The following is an 18,191-nucleotide window of genomic DNA, read 5'->3' as shown; positions in this document are numbered from 1 at the left end:
CTGGTAAAAGTACATATCTATTCGATTGCTTTTACTCTACTGTCTGATACCTTGATATTATCGCACGAACGCGCCTATTCCCAGCAGTCTATCCACTCTATCTATCAGCAATTGTTTCACTTTCTTCTCTCACTATTTGCAAGGCTCATTTTAAACGATCTGCAATTTTGCGACGACAATTTCTCTTGTTCTAAGAATTACAGATCGCCTTAATGTGGGCCTGAAACTTGCGTAGAAATTGCGTAGAAATTTCCGAGTATCCTATATAAGAGTTTGTCATCGTTTTAACATTTTGTACGACTCTTATGGAGATTTGCTCATTTTTCGTCGTCCTATTTGCTTGATTTCCCTATTCTATGATACTGTCTGATGTAGAGATTCCCTGTTTCGATTCTCGTCTTGATCTATTTAGAAATAGCGTAGTAGAATATGTACTGTGTCTCGGTAAGTATACAAGGAGTCGTCCGTTCTCCGGGTATCACATGTTTTAGCATTCAGATTCACAGCGCGCTATTTCGTTATTAAAGAAATATTTCTCCGAACGTATGCCTTTTTCCTGGAACTCTTTTGAGATTGAAATTTTCCTTTATATTCTCGATTCGAGGCTGTGTGGCGTCCTTTCGTTGCGTTACACAACTTATATATATGTATACACAAGATTGCTATAATTTATCGCACTGTCAGTATGTCTGCAACTAATTTGTATCCCTGGAATGTTTGCTGTCGTGCTGTTCGACGCGTGTAGAGGAACATGTCTCGTAATGTCACGGTGCAATATTTCGAATAGGAAGCTGTTGTGTTAAGCGTATATACCTAGGTTAATTAACATTTCTGAGCGAGCTTAAATATATATTAACCCTTAATTTCACTTGAGTCGTGTAAAACGCAATTTGCTTATGTACGTCTGAAATGTTTCAATAATTTCAACAGCATTATTAGTGAGATTATTATGGATATTACAACCAGAGTGCAAAAACAACCCATGTCACAGTCTTATTGTCTACCTTCTTTTTACTTCGATTCAAACATTTCGAGACAATCGAAAGTTAAAGCAATAATGATAATATAATCCACGCAACTTTCTCGATACCCTCTTTCGATACAGTATCATTGACACTTCGATGTTTCTCTTTCGCTACAAAAAGTGTGCCAAAAATACACTTTTCGATTTACGCCGGAATAAGGAGAACTCCGATACATTAACTTTGATCGGTTTAACTTTTTACTTAAAATTTTGTAATTTAAAAAATTTTACACATTATTATGTAACGTAAAGGAGAGACAAATAATTGTAGAATTTGAAACTTTAATCGATCCACGTAACTTCTTTTATTTCATCTTTTACATTTATACTTTAGAAAATACTGTTAGAAAATCATAGAGAGGTAAGAATCAGTATTTTGGACAATGAAAATTATCTAATAAAATATCATTCACTTATTATCTTGTTAATGGAATGGGAGTTAATTACACTTTGCAATTAATACACACAATTTCCGTAATCAAAGATCAATTTATATGACGGAGAAAAAAGCTTTAGTGAGCTCGAGTCTGATGCTCCGCGGTAACAAAGAACCTTTCATCTTATTCTTAAGAAGATGGTGACATTTTGATATATTGCGCTAATGCGTCTTGATTCCTCATTAAGACAGCACGTGCTACTTGCCGTTACTTGTCGATGTCCAAGCACGTCAAAATACGGTTGCACAAATACGATCGAGGATAGAAAAGCGTGTGATATGTGAAATGCGCGTTAGCCTCTAAAAATCGAAAACTGACAAACGAGACTCTATTGCGGCTCTCCGCAGCGTGAAATTTGCTAATCTAACAATAAGAGGGCAAAAATATATATATTAAAAAAAAAAACGTTGCAAAACCATCTATCGGTCTTTTCGGTCTTGTTTCTCTACCTCGTTTCCAATCGGAGCATAAATTTGCATAAACAGAGTCCGCGATCTGGTCGTAGGTATAGCCGAGCAGAAATACACGTGGCCGCGGTAACCCGATAAAGAAATCCGGACATTGTGCCTGCCATGGATGGACGCTGATAATCGATAGCGCGTTACAGCTGGATGTGCGGTTGATTAGATTGGAAACGGATGTATATCGGCGAGTGTACGCGAACACGGGACACATCTCGCTCAATGGGAAACGAATACTGGATAAATTAATGCCGCAAGCCGCACACACCGGGAGCTTCCCGTGCTGTGCATTCTCTCTCTCTCTCGTGCCGCGCACTCTTTAACCTTCTCGTTAATGTACCACTCTCCAGAAATAAAGATGTCACGCGCGGTTCGCGCGCAGCGCACCCCAATTACCGCTGATTGCCCTTCGAACGTTCGCGCACAAAGTGCCCCTGCGGGACGAACGCTTCGAGAGAATCGGGACAAGCGGTTCGCGTTATACGTCGCGTGACACGAACGATGCCACTTTAATTACGCGTATATATATACGTAGGTATATACCAGCCAGAACAAGCGCGCAACTCGGAGCGTTACGTCCGATGCGGTATACTCGCTCGTTTGAAAAGAGCTCTACGATTGTATTGCACCATATGAAATTCGCCTTGTCTGGGAGGGAAAACAGTACACAGAATTAAGCACAAGATACGTTATTATTTTAAATCGTAACGCATAGTAATTTTCTTAGAACTCTTTGTCCAAAGCGTTTGTACACAGAGTGTCTTTTTGCGTCTGTGAACTTTTTTCAAGATGCTGTAAAAATCTGGCAGCGTATTTTAAAGTTCTGTATCGCAAGTGAGGCTGTCATCTTAAAGTAGATAGCGAGTCGTCATCCCCGATTTAACTTGTCAATTCAAAGTTAAGGCTGTTGATGTGGCTTCACCCTTTCAGGGTGAAGTACCAATCGCGGCGATTAGTTAAATTTCTTTCCCCATCTACATTTTACGAGTAGGGCCGTAATCCGGACGACGATCGCGCTAATTCAGAGTTCAGTTTACTTTAGAGTTAGATTACCTATCTCAATCCAACTATCGACACAATCGCAGTGTTGATGCATAACTAATTCCAAAGGATAGAGATCGGTATAGTTTCGACGGTATATATAAGTTAGATCTTTATGTGATAATACAAAGTTATGGCTTAGGATTTCAGGAAAATAAAGTGTTATTGATGGATTTGTTTTTCTTTTTCTTAGGGACTTTTCCATACTTAATCGTTAAGAATTGATCTAAAAATTATATCGATTTTAAACCCAATTGATTCCGTAATTGTTAAACTTGATCACTCTATGATTTATCATTTACCGCAATAATATCTGAGTAAACTTTAATTTTGACAAATTATATATAAAGAACGTTATATGTAAGCGCATGTCGGGAATGACGAGAACATATTAGCTCGCCCCGAGGGTGTATATCGTGCAAAATGCGTCTTTCATCTTCCGTGAAGTTTGTAAAAGTATGACGAATATGTTACGTAACGGACGTGTACTAGGAATGCACGATATTTTCTACACTTTTCGGGAAACCAATGCAATCCGTGGCCATTGTGCGGCAAATAAGTTTGCATTATTTATGGAATAAACTCAAAATGAATCGAGTTGTTGAGAATTTCAGATTTCAGATACATCGAGTAACTGATCGACATTGAAAATTAACGATATAGGAAACATGCAACGTATATTATATATAATATATTTTAAAAACGTGTCAATCGGTTAATTGAAATAAGTTAGAAATTTTCCATCCGGAGCAACATTTTATTACACTTGAGTGCGAATATAACATTTCATGTGGACGTTTTAATTAAAGAGCTTGTCGCGCGTTTAGCACGATTCTGTCACTCGCCAGACCAATTTCGCCGGATATCGGACAAACCTCGCGGCTAATCGATTCGCTCGAGGACGGTCAATTGCACGTTATTTCCACGAATTATTTCTTATTTTACATCGGCGCGACGTTTAATTGTCAGATCGTTTTTTCTAGGCTACAATACGAAAATTCATACATGATCTTGCACTCTTTCGCGATAGTCGAACAGATTTTGCTCTTTTGTGAATGTTAACATAATGTCGCATATATTATGCTAAATAATAACACATTTTTACCGTCAACAATAACGTCACCTATTTTCACATGATTTCTCTCTACGTAGACCTCTATAGTATAGAAAACGAAAACTATTGCTGCGAAATATTTTTATTCTCGAATATTTGTGTATACTTCTCGACGCGATAGATACACGATGCGTGTATCTACGCGATCTATTGTATCCTTTGTAAACAGCGCCTCGCTATCTCCCAGCCCTTTGTTCGAGAGCAAAATTTTGCTTCGTTGACCAATATTATTTATTGCACACGGCAAACACCGAATGCCGTCGGGATGGACGAAAGTTGTCGGACATCCTATGGGTACAATATCGCGCTTTATGGCGCGACATAACGCTTGTTTGAGTTCTACCGGAATAAGCCTGTGTACATACGAAGAGCGAGCTATCGCGAAAATTTCTTAATACCGCGGTGTCGCACCGCGGTGCGCGCCGTGGCGACGCATTTATTGGGTCGCGTGCCGTTGGGACTTGTATCCAAGTGTCGTTCCCGAGCACGATAACACGTCTCCGGGGATCTTGTCGGAATTCTTACCCCGCTGCGACATGTTACTTTTCCTATTTCAACTTCCTCGCTGTACCTTATACGCTGCAACTTACGCGCAACGAATACGCGCTTTCTTTGAAAATGCACGGCCGGTTTATAATAAGATCGTCGCGCAGTTTGTTGAAATTCTCCCGTATTAGCGATTCAGTTGCATAATCGCGCGGCAAAATCGAGCTATCGAAAATGCACATGCATTTCAAAATGCACGTGAATCCGAAAATTAGGATTTTTCTAGTAGGGAAATTTTATCGGAATAATGGAATAAAATGGAGAAATACTTGTTTCACATAAAGATATGAGAAAGTCTGTGGAAGAAACTGAGGTTTTTCTCGCACTGGTAATATCGTTATAAATTATTTAGCCTCTGCAGAGCTAAAATAAGAAATTTCGATCGTTTTGCGAGATATATTCGAAGAAAACAATCTTTTTACACTGGGATTGTAGCAAACAGTGCATACCATGCGATTTTGTAACGAGCAATCCAACCAGACATATTTCCCGCAAAAATTGTCATTCTGGAGGGGTTTACTTATCTTGTTGGAAACAGTTGTCGCATAAAACTGCCTGGGGAGAGAAAGCGGGTAATGTTGTCCTACGGAAATCAACAAACAAGCGTAACAGCTATGTCGATGTGTAATGCGACAGGAGGCGTGTTTGTTTGCGCGGACACGCGCGGTTTGCTCGTTGCGCAATGTGCATGCTTACACCTTGCTTCAATCCAAGAGAATACAATATCATCCTAGCAAAATAACATACATTTTAGATATGGTATTTTATCACGCGTCACACGGAAAAGGTATTTTTCCTTTCCGTGCTCCTTTACGTGTGAATGAAAATATAAATCAGAAAGTGTTGTTAAAAAATATGTACGCGCGTAATATACGTATATAATAGTGCCAGATATAAAAAGCTGTAAAAAGTGAGCCGGTCACATGACAGCTGTCTACGATAAATCGAAGGACGTCAACGTCCCCGTTACACAAAAAAGTGCTTACGCCTAGATTTGATGTTTCTATATCGTTAATGGAGCGGTCTGCGAGTGTGCCAGCAGACTTTCGCACAAGGAGGGAACTTCGGTTGGCCGACAACTGGAAATGACATGATTCGGGACGGGGGTAGGAAAAGGCACTCCGATTAGCTTGCTATGCCAAACACTCTGTCAGAACTCGCGCGGAGTAGGATTCCCATTTCGGGTGTGCTCGATGCCTCACGGCGCGAGATGCCAGCGGATCTACGCTCGAGTAGCCTGATATTGAGCGATAGAACGCCAAAACGAATAATCGTATGAAAGTTAGCATTTCCCCCCGAAAAATACTAACTTGGGTAGAACAAACACGATAGTTTGGTCTGATTTTAGCCCGCGTGACTTGCCTCGAGACATTTTGTATGTAAGAGGCAATAATAGAATTAAACACGGTTAAAAATGAAATAAGAATTTTGTACCTCTGACAGAATTTGATTTTTGCGAGTCGTAATGTTGTTTGCGTGAACGCTTTCATTAATTTCGTATTTTACCTTTGACACGTATGAAGGCATGTTTACAACGAGCACGAAATAAAAACTTTCTTCGTCTATACTGCAGCCTGTTGTTGATATATGTCGTATTTTGGAATTGCAAAATTGAAAAACATCGATATTGGACTATGTATGTGTGTAAACCAAACAAAATTTAAAAGTTTCGATATTGAGACTATGTATATATAAATTTTGCATTAACACCCTTTAGACTAACAGCTTGGATGATATTCTCGTTTGGTAATTATTTAGTTAGTAATTATCTATCTGAATCTTGATCCCCCTGCTTCACTAGCTACACGAGTGAAGGATAAGCTGTGAGATAGCTACATGGATTATCTCCACTTGCTCGTTGAAGCAGGATGATAATCATTACATATTTACCTTATATAAGGCATGACAGATAGGGCTTTCTGTATCAGCGAGCCGAGTACTTAGGAACAGCATACCGACTCTTGCAAAATTTGATTCTACCGTTCTATCAATTTGTTCGTTGTTTTCGTAAGTGTTACCGTGTGACTAGGGAATTATTAATAAAGGTCTACATCATGTAGCAACGAGTCTCTGCGCGGATCAAAGAGACGTGGAAATCGAATCGAGTAAGAAAGATCTTATTCCATTTTCTCGGCGTTATTTTTTTCACGTAAAATCACGCCTTTTTCTCCGTCGTATCATTAATAACGATCCGTTCTCTCTCTCTCTCTCTCTCTCTCTCTCTCTCTCTCTTTCTGTATATGAAGGAATTATATATTCTTGACTGCGACGTTCTTTCACGTGGAGGAAATATCGAGCGCGTAGATTATCAGTCGCCGGGGACAGGAGCCGTTATTTTTTTTTCTCTTAAGTGCGTGTCAAATGGTACCTGTGGCGCTGGAGGGAGGATCGGGAAAAGGGGTAAAGCGAGAGCAATGGCTCGTATCAGGAGTGACCGAGCGAGTTGAGGAATTTCCTGGGAAGTGTAAAGAAAGGCGGCACCCTCTCGAAGTTGGCTGATGATGGGAAACGACGAAGAATAAAGGGGGGAAAACTAGGCTAGGCGGCGGCGGCGTCGCGACGCGTTGCTGTCTCGAAAGAAGAATCGCGAAGTCGCTCGAGCGTAGGACCGCCACGACGTTGCACATGGCAACTCCCAAAAAAGATCAATATCCCCACCAATCGTATTTCTCTCTTGACTACGGCATACTGTCTCTCTGTGGCCGCGCAATATAGTCGACTTTCCTTTCCTCACTACTCTCGATCGTCTACCGTTTTTCTCTAACCACCCCCTTTGCTTACACCCGCCCTAACGCGAAGAGACGCGCGAGCTGCCTTTTTCATGAGCCTTCTCTCTTATATGCGTGTTCTCCCCAAATGTGGGGAAACGAAAGGGATGCTGGGTCGCGATTGATCCCCCAGTATCTCTTTTGGGCCAATATCCGAGTATGATACTCGGATTAAAGACTTAAGAAACGATATATCACATTATGATTCTTATTATTGTTACTGTTTTACATTATTTTAGACTTTATTGGCATGCGAAATCTGCGTGTTTTATTTTATGGGACTTTTATTTGCGTTATCGAAATGACATTTCTGTTAGTAAGTCGAATACGTGGCGTTCCAGAGTCAAAAAACTAGTTGTAAATAACGTGTACGGTGATGAAAAGTGTCAAAGAGAAATGCCGTTTGCAGTTACGAAACTGAGTTGTTCGGGGACAGGTGTATTGAATTAAATCGTTTAGGTGGAACACGTGGTTACATGCGAGTCCACGGTCTTGCAACGTCCCGCATGCATGTCAGCTGCACAAGCATTGGCTTTGCGACGACGAAGCATTTAATTTTTAATCGGTAGACGCTTTATACAGTATCGAATATCTGGAGACCAGGTTAACGTTTCTTGATGCCTTAGATATCATTTTAAAAAGATTTTTAATCCGTACGTTTTGATATACAACGTGACTAACTTCGACACAATTTTTCATTTCCATTTTTAATAAGATTTAATTTTATTATTAGATAGATTATAAAGATGTCTCAAAAAGACTTAACGAGTTACACATTTTATATCTGATTGTAAGTTTAATTGAGAATTAATTTTTTTTTAACAAAAATACTCGATAAAGTTCTTTGTAAGTTTTCCATATTAAATATCTCGATAACAATTCTCAAATTACTAATTTGTAATTTAAAAATATATAATCTATTTAAAACCAAATAATACATTCTTATTATTTGTTGACATTTTTAAAGCTTAGTTTTAAAAAAACTTATTTTTTTGGTTACTTATAAATAAAAAAATTACTGGTTTCTCGATAATCTTATTCGAGAAAAATTGATCTGAAATTAATACAAAATTCGTGGATAAACAATGAAGTTGATAGTTTGGTATATCCTGCACGGAAAATAATGAATTGTTATTCGTCACTTATATCAAAGTTTGCATTACAACTGAAATTAAATATATAATATAATCTAGAACTTGATGCACGGTTCAACCTAAGTTTCGCTATTTATTACGATTAAAAAGAAACAAATAAAAAATTTTCTGATTTTATAGGATAATTATTTTCTTAAAATCATATCGTGGATTGTGTGATCAAATTTATTAGGGTCATTGCGGCATTGAGATAAATGTGGAAGAGAACATTAAATTGTAATATAAAAGATGTTAAAATCATTAGATAATAATAAACCTGAAAAAATTAGTCACAAAATCATATTAATGTCGATATCGCAATTCGTTTCTTCGTTTCTTTCGCTCTATTTTTATTCGACGCTACTATTATAGAAAACTCTGAACTTTCGTATCACCCGAGTGGTAGAGTCTTGTTTTTTTCTGATATTTTCTTTAATCGCACGTGACTTTTCGATACGTACGGACGCGAATAGCGCGTATGCGTATCACGGAACCGATAAATGTTTAGGATTATAAGACTTTGGCACGAAAACAGAACTATCAATCCCCCGTCTTTCTTAATTTCGCACGTGTCTCCAGACTCTCGGAAGGGGGACTCCTTTTCTTGATGGGTAAGATGGGTTTCACTCGTTCAGAACTCTCTCATTAAGAACCTGGTATCCTCGCTCGGACACTCACGGCTATCGACTTTCCTTCATCCTTCTGTGGACAATGGAAGGAGCTCGATCTTTTCGAATAGAGATGCTCGCTATTTGTTTTTCCTGGACGGAAGAAGTCGCGCTGACAGCTCTAAAATATGCATTTACATTTGTTTTTAAAATGGTGCGGAGAGATTTCTTTTTTCAGGATCGCTTCTTGAAAATAGTCTCGAAAAGCCCGACATTTTCATCATTGCCATCTTCCTCTGCTAATATTTAGTTTAAGCTGTAAAGAGAAAATATTTCTTACAATAAGAGAAATAGCTCTTAGAATACCAGCTTAGGCTTGCTATTAAATGACACAATCTGTAATAAATTTACTTACTATTAGATTAAATAAATGTATTCATTTTGGCTAGTTATCTTGTCACTTTTAGGGTAACCCCGATCTGGAACGGCTGGTAAATTTACGTATGACTCTGTGAAAAAGTTTGTAAATAGCACGGTAAAATCGAAACGAGTAGAAAACTGCATGTAAATTACAGTTAGCCTCGCAACGAGATAGCATTCGGTTGTCTGTTTGATCTCCGTTCGTCCATTTCTATAAAGTTTCTCGCAAACGCGTCTCGTGTTTCCGTTCTATCGACTTCGCGCTTCTATTCCGTTGAGAATTGTTCGTTGGTTGTTCTTATTTCAATTCACTAATGTTGAAAAGTCGAACTTCTTTCGAGTCTAAGCACTTTTCATTTGCTGGTCTTTTGCACGATACCGAAAAGGAAGTGCAAAAAAACACTCCCAAAATCTTTGCATGTGAAAAAAAAAGCACGTGAGCGCACATTATATACGCACGTTACTTTAATAAATTGCGTTCTATGCTATATGATTAGATTTTATGTTTCTCATTAAAGAAAAAAATTATTAATAAGTATGACAATTGTGTTTTGACATAAACGTTCATGTCTTATAATAATAACCAGCCAGTTTGAAGCAACTAATAAAATCGGATTGTGAAATTGAGTTTTGGTAATAAATTCGCGATATAACATTCGCAGAGTGCTCTCGATGTGTGTGCGTCATGCGAGAAGATCGACGCGGTAATACGCGTGTTGTTTTTGTTCACAAACCATAAATCTCGTACCTTTTATTTCGGATCGGGATCTGGACTCAACGAAGACCGGAGGCTTTGTTGCGGCAACTGTGCATGGCACGCGAACATCTCTGTACAACTAGGGCGTTTAATGGCCGAGTGAAAAAGAAGACGCGCGATCGAACGAGGCTTTATTGTGTGAAAGAGAACCTGCGTTAATATCGCATTACGCAATCATGATTTATGATGGTGCGAAATTAATGAGCGTTCTTGAGTCAGCTTTTTGCGACAGTTTCGTAAACGCAACCCGTTTTCCTGCCGTTTTTTCCCCGTTTTGATATCACACGCATATCTTTTCAGGGAATCGCGAAATTATTTTTATTTTTGTATATTTATTTTTCTTTCGTATAGAGCGCCATATACGCTTTCATTTGTCAATATAAAAAATCGACTTGCGTTAGATAATAAAAAATATAAGATTTTTATCAACGACATTACTATTCTCTTCGACGTTGCGGATTTAATTCGTTACCCGAGCAGCTCTATAGATGCGTTCTGTTTTTTCCTTTTCCGCGGTGAAACACGTAACTTCGGACAGCTGTATGTGCATGTGCATGGGATTGCGAACTTTATTAATTAAAACGAACTTTATATCGCTGCTGCATAAGTCCACGCAAAGAATTGGGCGGAATTATACGTGAATACAATACTTTCTCAAGAACATGACTGTGCATTTTGTGAAATTAAGGAGTGAGAATTAATTCTCGTGATTGGGATAATTTATTAGAAAATTAGCGATTATTAAGAGAGGCTTTTTCGGTTTATTAGAAGATTATAAGAAATTACACAATGTGTTGCAAATTTCATTCATAAATATTAACATAATAAGGATAGAAGAAAATTGAAATTGATTTAAACGTAATCTGTGTGTAACATTGATAGATTTGAATTCACAAAAAGTTAAAGATTGATCACTTTTCTTCGATATTTAACAATAAATATTGCCTGTGATTGATTATTTTTTTAATTTTCTCTTCGATTGTTTTTTTGACATAATCAGTCGACATAATCATTCGGGTTCCGTCCTCGATCGAGCAGTTAGACACGAATTAAAGGGGAAAAAGTGAATTACTGAACGCACGCGTGACAGCTGCGAAATTAAGTTCTTTCACTCTGAAAAATCCCGACATATCTGGCAAGCGCTCTCCGCGAACGGAGAGGGGTGTGCGCTACCGGGGGAATAATAAATTGCTTGCGGGGAGGGTTGTCGCAAACCCCCCATCGTATTCCCCTTTGCTCGTTATACAGGGTGTAGGTTCGTAACAGGCCTACTAGATACGAAGCGCTCCGCTATTATTTGCATCTTCTTGTAGGACGTAGACGGGCATTTACATACTTCGTATGCGTAAAAGCGTCGCCGTATCCTTAGTAGGATGCAAATTCCCCGATACATCGTGAGCGTGCCCCTCTTAGCAACGGAGCGCTTTTGTCATTGTTTTTCGCGTGTCCGCTAAGTCTCGGGCGTACGAGACTTATCGTGGCTTAGAAGCATCACGGGGCGATTCTGCAACGTTGGTCAGGAACAACGGTGTTCTTTACACTTGAGAAAAAAGAAAGCCGACCGAGCTGAAGTGATCCTTAGAATCGTCTCAAGTACTACCCTATAGCCGAGTCTGGATTTCCGTTTGTTGAAATCGCTTATATTCCTCTCATATATGCAGTTACGTAGCGGGACCTGTTCTTTTATTAACAGCCACTTACTCATCCCTATATTCTTCATAGTTTTCATGGAAACACGCATACTTATTTTATATAGTCATTTTTATTGTCGTAAATTCTCTCACATTTCTTTATAGCTACCCACGGCCTATATCGTAGCACGAATATAGTCATCAAATATTAATCGGATTTATTTTCTAAAATGAAGTATAATACTTCTTGGTGAGCATGTCCTATATATACGCATAATGCTATATCCATTATTTTTAATTAATACCATAGCTAAATATAAAACACAATAAAAGAATTATCGGAGCATATACATATATGTTACATTTAAATCGCCCCATCGTATTCCTTGATATTTGACATGTTTATTCGTAGTCGAGCATTCGATATACATTTACCATAGATACAACATGCATTAGAGCACGTATTACGGGTAAGGTAAATGTACCAATGCCTGGACACGTACCTATGTCTGGACATTTTTATCATTTTAGTTCTTAAGTAAGTTATAACGCGAATTAAAATCAAAAAGGTAAAAGTATTTTTCTTGTATTATATTTTTATCTTTGATTTTAATTCCCGTTATATTTATTTAAAAATTAAAATGATAAAGGTGTCCAGATATAGGTCTCAAGTGTCCCGGCATTGGTATATACTCGATTTGCATCATTCCCCAAAAATTGGACAGAGCTGATGCGACACGTTGCTCACGGGTGATAAATGCAGTTACCGGGATAAAATATTTTCGCTTTTCATTAACCGCCGATTGCGAGTAAAATTGCGCCGACGTCGACAGTTAGTCGTAAAAAATCCGTATGCGGCCAGGGACGCTCTCTAAACCACTTCCATATGTCGACGATCTTCTGATGGAGAACGACGCTTGGTAGAAAATGCGCTCGTTAAATTGGGTCGCGTGAACTTCGTGAATTAACACGGACAATTTACCTCACAAATTTTGGTCCCAGATTGTTGCGCGGCCTGTAAGCATTTTACCAAATTAAAAGGTTGCGCATGCTACGTATACGTGATTCTCGCGCCGAGTGCATTACAACTTCGTAAAAGAGCTAGGTCGTATTTTACGTTTCTAGTGCTTTAAGAACGGAAATCAATTCGACAGAATTTTAATTTGAGGATTCCTTCGCCAATAATTCTACTAAAAAGTTAACGTTAATTATGCATATCACGAAGACAGCTAATTTCAATTACCGTTAATTCAATTAAATCTCGTTAGCGATAAAGTAATTTTTAATTATTCAATTAACAACGGAACTTAAAGATGATAGAAATCGGAAAAGCAGACCTGTAATAGCCTTACCACATTTTATCTTATCTTTTTGTTCTCCCTTTTCACAATTCTTAATATAAATACGCGTATTTTCTTCAAGTCTTTCAATCTGGCTTCCAGATATTATTCTATTCGAACGGAATAATCTCAAAATAGAGACGGGAGACTTTCATAAAATATTTTTGTACAAATGGATAAGACATTTCTTATTCGTCGAGGCAAATTTTAACTGTGCGTCGTAAACGGCGACACGCGACCCGCGAGTGCAAAACGCTGTCTTTCTCGTTGATGTGTATTCGTATCTTCTTCGGTTTACCCACTCCAGCGTATCGATCGCGGCGTTGCGTCGTCGTCGTCGTACACGCCGCGGAAGCCAACATGAGTATGATTTGTTTCAAAATTACTCTCCTGTTTCATAACGGCACTAGCTTGCAACGCATTTACATCTCCGTCGACGGTTCTCCACTGGATGAAACACGTAAATGGAAATACCTGAATATTTGCTGCTTATATGTACGAAAGGTTCTTGAACGAGGAAAAAACGTTGCAAAACATCTGATCGTTATAGCCAAACACGCCAACGTGACCGCGGAAAACAGCTTAAGTAATATTTTTTGCTTATCCACAGACTATGCTTTTTTTCATTAAAAATTATCCTTTTAATAATTATATAGTAAAAATACAGTGTTTATAGATATATTTAGATATAAAGATAAAATTCTGTTAGAATATATAAAACTCGTTTGAGATTAACTGAAGAATATTGAGTATAATTTATGCAGAAACAGTTTTCGTTTTTAACTGCTGTATATTAAAATATAATTGGCGTGTCAATATTTTCGCGTTGAAAAGGAAAAGAGAAAGAAAAACGGCTAAGAAACTCGTCATCGCAATTTCGTCTGTTTATCTTGAAACATTTTGTAGAGATAAGTACGTGCGTCGGGTCGAGGGCAGCTTAAAATGAAATGAGGCACTATTCTCGGCAAAGCGACAGTACCGGAGAATTAATTATTGCACCACCGCGCACTGCGCTATTTTCTGTTATATAACGAGAGAGGATGCTTTTCATCTATGTTTCGTCGGATGCTCCGAAGATATGTACTAAAACATTGTGCTAAAGGAGTCGCTATTTATTATCACTTATTGCCACCTCGTTGTTCATGATGGCATCAAAAAATTAAAAAAAATATATAAGACGGAGTTCTAACAACGCGACAAAATCGCGATAACGATGAATTCTGACGACAATGTTCGGCGAGAGATCTCTGTACCGCGCGTAGCAGATGTTTCCCTTTAAAAGAAACAATACATTTCGTGAAAATTAAATAAGGAGAATTTTCAGACCGTGTCGAGAGAAGACCGATGGTGAATTTTAACACTGAATTACAATGTAGCGTTCTGCAGCCCAGGCTGCTTTGAACGTTTAACGAAGTACAATCACGAGCGCAAACACAGTGATGTGGACGGAGAGATATATGTATTTACATACTCCGTTTATTTAGCTTGACACCGCTCGAGAGACAAAGTGGTCGCCTGTCATAAGTATGTGTCGGCTTCATACCGGCTAAATGGAAAATGAGTGTAATCCGCGCCGGTGTGTGTCCAAATGCGCTTTCTTACGTGACGCGGAAATTTCCGTTTCTGCGGGAAATAATGAACCGTTTCCTAGACCGAAGCTGCAGCAGCTAATTACTCAGCTGGCCAGATAAGAACAAACGTTTCTCCACTCCCTCGCTTTCGGACGTGAGCGTAAGGTAGTTACAGGTCTGCTGATGCGGTTGGCTTTATTTCTGAGCTTGAAGGCGCCATAAAACGTGGTTGAGAATCGCATCGCTGTAACTTCGCGACATTAAAAGCACGATAATGAAACAGCTTTTCAATGTTTCTTAAGCCGAAACATTATTTATAAGATTCTGCGGATAAACTTATGCGTGTGTCGTATGATATTATATAAATTTTTTTCAAATATATAATCTATAAATAAACTAACAAAGTTATACAAAGAGATCTTTTAGAAGGTTCTGAATTTAACATTGGCGGTGTCCTCGAATTAAATATTTCTAATATGTCCTAAAAATGTAATAAAATCCTTATCGAAGCCAAGATTTATGAAATAGTCTTTAGACTCTATAATCTCTGTTACCACTGCACCGCGAAATTACTTCCGTTGGTGCAATTTTTTGACATTTTACGATATCGCGCGTTAAAAACATCATCGTAAGTGCAGGTTAAAAATGCAAATTAGCTGCAAATTAAGTCAGACAGTTATTACCTGTCGTTATATTTCTTTTCCAATATAAATGTTGACCTCTTGGAAAGGATAGCGGTTATAACATTTAATTAGCCGAGGTCGATTTTCGGACTTCAATTTTTTAGCCAATTTTTTAGCGGGGATCCATAGTTTGGACAAGTAATCGATTGATAAAAAGACCAGTCGAGGGCGCTTGGCGAACGTAAAATTCCTCCTAATTGTGTATCCCGCAGTGACGGGTGCCAGCGACAATTTCCGTTTTATGGCTGCGCCCGTCGAACATTTGACGCATCTCGTAACAGCGTGTGTGACGTGATTGGTTCTCGTCAGATTTATCAACCGCCGGAGTCCCAGCCAGAGACGACAGATTTTCGAAGTCAAATCCTTTATTTGTCTGCCTCGTGAACCGCACTGACGCGCCGTCGAAAGCTGCCGTCATAGTTTCGGTCTTTTGATTTATTTAACCCTCAAACCTCAACCCTAACCAACATCTTTCATCTCTCTTGGTACGTTTTTTTTCTTTATTCTTTGAAACAATATAAAAATAATTACAAGCACCATATTAAAAATACTAGAATTACAATATTAAAAATATATAGTATAGAATAGGAAAAAATACAGAATAGAAATAATTTTATTATAATTTAATTTACGGTGATAGTGGAAATACACATTAATATAAATTTTGAATCATAAAGTCCCATTGAATATCGGACCGATGTCTTGTTTCAAGAGTTGAACGATTTACGGCATATTATCATTAGTTTGTGATTAATTCGCAGCAAGTCGTATGATATTTTTTGCTGCATAGAAAGCTTGATTAATAGCAGCGAAGTTAGTTGTTACATTTTTTACCGATAGTGCAATGTACTTAATTGATTCTTATATCGATTTGAGTAGAAGCTTGTTATCGAGTATCCAAGGAATAAGCGGATTGTGCAAATGATATATACTTATATTCCTTTAGTCATGCTTGATTACGTACGATATGTATATCCTGATCGAGATCTACTTGATAATCCCGTAACGCGCGCTTATTAACGATATTTTGCTCTGGGAATGGCATTTTCTCCGGGATACGTATAATGTTGCTTCCGCTGATAGAACCATATCAAGAATATAATTCCTAAACAGGTCAAGATTGATGCATCGATAGAACAGATTTTGTCCATTTTATCCTCTCTTCGGGAACTACCGTATAAGAAGGTCTCGACGGAATTCTAATAATTGATGACTAAGCCGAACCATTTCGCCTAGCGAACTTTCGCGAGGTAGAGTGTATCGATTTTGGATTTAATATCCGCATGCGAGTACGTTAAGAACAGCATCTCTTCAAATTTTTCCTACAAACTCTTGTCGATTTCACGCAAGTTTGAATTATTGAACAAGATTCAATTAAATACATATATTCAAATTCGTAATTTACTAATTAAGTTAATAATGTGTATATTATGGTTAGTAATATACAAGCTCGATTATTTTGAGTTTTATTTTATGCGTAAACGCGAACTTTATTTTCCGCATCTACTCACACGCGCACGTATATCGATCAAAGTAAATTTGCAAAAAAAAAAAAACATTTTTTTTCAAATCTATCCTTCTGCGTAAAAAGAGATAAAAATGCTTTCATGAAAGGCGATATTATCCGTAAGTTAATGAACATATTTCTGCACGATACACGTGTGCGCATGAAAGCGAGTTTATATACGGCGGCCTTCATTATAACAAAATATAGTAGATTACATATCTGAAAAAAATTCTTTTCTCTTCCACGTGGGCCTCTAATTGCAATTTGAGATTAATTAATTAATAAAAGGAATAACTTGCTTGTAAACAATTATCGATATCGCCGTGCGCCCTCAAATGGATATTTTAAGGAAAAGTACTTCATTAATCTCAAGAACCTGTCTTTTGAACTCAGAGTAGCTCCAAAGTAGGGGCGGAGTTAAGAAAACGCGAGGGAGACGACGCGAAAGAGAAAGGAAGAAAGAACAGTTGGTCGCGCACGTAATCGCCTCATTAATCACTAGGGACATTTTAATTACAACACCGTATACGATGTACCGGAGTTACCGGTTCCCGAGTGTCGAATGCAACACGAGCGTAATTTTTTGCATGGCTCGCGCCATGGCAGCAAAGTCGAATCATGGTAACATAACGTTGTGAAATCACTTAAATTGCTTTTTTTACGGTTCGACAATTGCTCGTTACTGTGTAACGAGCAAACGCCGGCGGTATATTTTCGCCGCCCTTTAAATTGTTACTTAAGCAAACAGCCCGATGACACGCAAAGATTAGATGCAATGAGTGGCTTCGTATAGCGTTTCATATTTATGTATTGCATATTATATATTGCAATTATTACTTAATGGATTGTACGAGCGAGTATCGGTACAATATCGGTGTATATATCGCCATTAATATTGCTATTAATATGATTAAAATGACCTCAATGGACATGCACATTATTATTAGAATGAATGAATTAGCGTCGCGACAATTATTCTAAACATAATGTTATAGTTAATTGATGATTCAACCAATACTACAATATGTTTTGTTAAATTAATTATGAAATCACGTGTATAATTTTGATTAACTTGTCTGCATCGGAAAGCAGTTTCGAAAAATTAGCTCAACAATCTTTCGATGGTGTTGATAGATTTGATCCAATCTAA

The 18,191-nt window shown here is 38.0% G+C and overlaps 1 protein-coding gene across 7 annotated transcripts in view; it reads left to right on the top strand.

Moving 5' to 3' along the window:
- The window catches only part of LOC112454356, a 127,727-nt gene that overhangs the window by 8,350 nt on the left and 101,186 nt on the right, over nt 1–18,191 (top strand). The gene's annotated exons all lie outside the window — the stretch shown is intronic.

Source organism: Temnothorax curvispinosus, unplaced genomic scaffold (assembly GCF_003070985.1).
Source record: "Temnothorax curvispinosus isolate PA1 unplaced genomic scaffold, ASM307098v1 QBEX01005011.1, whole genome shotgun sequence".
Taxonomy (NCBI): domain Eukaryota; kingdom Metazoa; phylum Arthropoda; class Insecta; order Hymenoptera; family Formicidae; genus Temnothorax; species Temnothorax curvispinosus.
Note: the sequence above shows the minus strand (reverse complement) of the source record. Positions and strands in the feature narration are given on the sequence as shown.